The following is a 3,900-nucleotide window of genomic DNA, read 5'->3' on the forward strand; positions in this document are numbered from 1 at the left end:
GTCCGGCAGCGTCACAGGCTCGGCGGCGGCTCTCCTTTGGAAGCAGCGCTGCCTTCCTGCCTTCCTCCTCCCCCATTTCTTCCTGATGACATCAGCCTGAAAAACAGGTTCTTGACTTCAGAAGGGCTCATCGGGCCAATTTTGGTCCCACTGGAGAGGGCAGAGTCCCACACGACTCCAGAAAGGATGTAGCCATCCAGGAGGCAGACCCCAAGACAAGCAGCAGCAGACAGGAACCTGCCAGCATGCCAGCACTTCTAGGAACAAAAACCACTGAGGAGGAGATGGGGGTGAAGGGAACAGATTTTAAATGTTTTACATAGGCCTTGGCAGCTGTAAGTTTGAGTTCACACCCCAGGGCTCTGCCACTGCTCAGGTACGGGGCAACCCAACCCATCCAGTGCAAAAGCCAAAACCCAGGTCCAGTTCCCAGCCCGCTCCAGCTCCAGAGACCAACAGCAAGTCCTTAGGCTTCACATACCCAGCAAAGCCTTCTGAGGGCCACAGGGCTGGACCTGGGCCAGCGGGGAACATGATTCTGTGAAACATCCTGCCCACCAGCCAGGCTTGAAGATTATTTTTAAACTCCTCCTAAAATATTCCTGGGTTTTCCTCTTCCCCTCTTTAAACTAACAGTGTGCACAGGAAGAGCGAAGCAGCCGCCCATACACAGAGCATGGCTGCACGCACAAAGCAAACAACTTACTGCCATTACAATTCCCTGCGATGTTATCGGCAGCTCTGACCGGGTCGGCACTCGCAGAAGGAAACGTGGTTTTCACACACTGTGTCATTCAAAACGCAAGACCGTCCTTCCTCCCACCCTGCCCAAGGGGCAGCAGCTGCCAGCGGTGCCCACTCACGCCGACACAGCATCGATAGCAGGGAACAGCCCCTGGACACAGGGCTGCATCACGCAGGAAATTTCTTCCCCCAACACAAGCACCGACAGGAATCCGCCTCTTCTCTCGCCAGGGATTTCCTTCTGCAAGAGCCTGAATATTTTGACAGAGAAGCAGCAGCTTAACTAAGCACGTAAAGCAAAGGGACTCGCAGGACTCTAGTGACGTCGAGAGTTGCCTGGATGGGCGTACCGTCACTTTTGTCCGGGGATCAGGCCCCGGACACAACTGGCGCTACCCCAGAGAAGCTCGGAGCATTCCAGCTGGCTTCCTGGTAATGGTGGAAAACCAGCCCTGCTCCTAACCCCTCACGCGCCGGACCACAGTGCTGCTCCACCGAACTCCCAAGAACACACAAATCACTCAGCATTTATCAGTTCAAAACACCCGTGCAACTAGCAAGATTTTTTTTTCTCCCTCCAGTATAATTATACACGTTTTAATGCAATTACCACCCCTGTATTTTGTACATTAAACAGTAGGCAACCAAAGGAAGAGAGAGGCTTTATTTTTCTTGGCTTCGCCTTTCTGAAAATAATAGTATGTTGCAAAACAGCTCCAGCACCGGAGAAAGAGGGGGAACAGACAGAAAACGAGAAAGGGGAAGGAGGGACCTCCCAAAGGGAAAGCAGGGATCGAAGGGCCCTTCATGATGCCCTCACCCTCCAGCCCCTACACGTAACTACACCTGGAAACCGTCCCAGATAACAGGAGCAGGACTCAGAAACATTCTCAGCCTCCGTCCTCCACCGCCGACAGAAAGGAAAACTAAATCACGCAAACAAACGGTCATCGGTTACTCGACCCCCAAAGCCAGGGTCATTAGCCGGATTAAAGCTCTCCAGCTCTGGCCAGCAGCACGGATAGCAAAGTGCAGCTAAACTGCCCAAATTGGATTACTACTGCTCCTGGTCTCCGTGCCAAGTTGGCCAGCGGATTGCAGGATGCTCGAGGCAGGGAGGCGGGCACCGAGCCCCAGGGCTGATTCGCAGCCTGCCAGGGAGAAGGAGGAGAGATGGGGAGGAGATGGTCCTGCACAGCAGTCTCCCAGAGCCATGCAGCCTGTCCCTGGTATCCTTGCCACGCTCTCATCCCGGGCACTTTCTCCAGCGAAATCCCTCACAAGCTCAGCTCAAGGAGCAAAGAGGATATTGGCTGTGGCTCGCACCAGGCCCCGGATCAACCTCAGTGATAACAAATTCCCTCTACGGTCCACGAAGCTCATAAGGGTCTCGGTCCCCAGGCTCAGCCCAGCACACAGCAGCTCACAGGGCAGAGGTGACCTCAGCCACCATCACCCCAGGGCACCCTATACCACAGGGACAGAGGAGTCACCCAAAATAGTCCACCTTGTGCCACAGAAGGAGACTTCAGAGGAGAAAGGAGCAAAACTGATTGTGGAGTACAAGCCCGACGGTCCAGACATGGAGCTTTTCTCCAAAGTCAAACATTTCAGCACAACAGCAACAAGGAAGAGGTTTGCCATGCCTTAGCTAAAGGGAAAATAAACTTTTAAATGTTTTTAATTTAGAGTTTTAAGTGGAGGCTTCCACCTGGAACAAGGGCTGAAGGCAGCCACAGATGTGGGATGCTCATTGAAGAAAGGCAAACAAGAACGCGGCCCCGTGCCCAGCCTCACTCTGACGTGCTGGTGGGAAGACGTGTGTTTTGGACACATAACACGTTGACTGCAGGGGAGACAAGCCATGTCTGCCTATGCATGGCATGGAAACCATCAAGATTTATTTACTGGCTGGAGCTTCTCTCCTCCATGATGCACAAGGCATTTTCTCAAACTTGGCTTCCAAGTGTAGCTGGAGGACCATGCTGGGGTATCTACATGCTGCATCCTGGTCAGGACTAAGAGGAGCATATATAAGGCCGTGGGTTAGAGGCAGTGTCAGAGCACACATGCTCTCACCACACACCAGCTATCTGTAACAGGATGTTCCCCATAGTGCTGCCAAGAACACATCATTGGCTACAGAGAACAACCTGGTTGGCCACAGCCTGAAGCCAAACCAGCCAACCCAGCACTGGACGGCAGCAAACGCTGGCTCCTCCTCATTTTGCGTGAAACCTCAGCACTCAGCACCTTGCTGGGAAAAGGGGCTCCAGCTCAAACCCAGGAGAGATAAGGGATCATGCGCCACACTGAACCAAGCTCCCCCACTCGTGATTCCCAGCCCTGGGGCCTTCCTCCACACAGACGGCACACCACTGAGCCATTCACCGGACAAACACAAGCCCTGACCCCTCTGCCCACTGTTTTCTTCCATAGAGCACACAGGTATCTAATAGCACAACGCATGGCAGACATCAGTGGATCACAGAGAGCAGCAACCTATAGTCTCCACATATACGCCCCACCAGCCCAGGTCAACACAAAATCTGAGCCTGTGGGCAGCAAGGGTGGCGTATGGGCACAGGGGTAACCCATGCCCACCTTCCCATCACCGCACAGAGGAATGGCGGCACCTCTGCTGCCCTGCCTCTTCCAAGGTCTGCCTCTCTTCTGCTGTGGGGGGAGTGCCAAAAACCATCACTGGCCTCTCACTGCAGACACCAACGACTGCAGCACTGAAACACCCTACACACAGAGGCGGTCACAACAAAGCCTAGAGGGGCTCCACAGAAGCCCGACGCTGCAGGCAAGGCTCCCCCCGGTTTGCCAGGAGGCTGCCAGCACGGCAGCACCAGGCACTCCTGCTCAGAAATTCTCAGCTCGGGGCCAAGTCCGGCTCTTGCCGGTCATTAGTGCTAGAGCCAGGAGCAAGGCAGGCAGCAACAAAGGCCCCGACCCACGCTCAGCCTGGAGAATAAACGCATACAAGTTTCCTTCATTAAGTCCGATCCCAGGGCAGGTTCTTCCCTTTGTTCAATGGATGTGAAACACAGCAAACCCACTGAAATAAATTGTCTGGCGCGACATTTATACCCAGGGAGCAGAGCAGGGGCCGGCCCCGGCTGCTGGCGACATGGGGGAGGGGGGGGAGCC

The sequence above is a fragment of the Buceros rhinoceros genome, unplaced genomic scaffold (genome assembly GCF_000710305.1).
Source record: "Buceros rhinoceros silvestris isolate BGI_N320 unplaced genomic scaffold, ASM71030v1 scaffold5853, whole genome shotgun sequence".
Lineage (NCBI taxonomy): Eukaryota > Metazoa > Chordata > Aves > Bucerotiformes > Bucerotidae > Buceros > Buceros rhinoceros.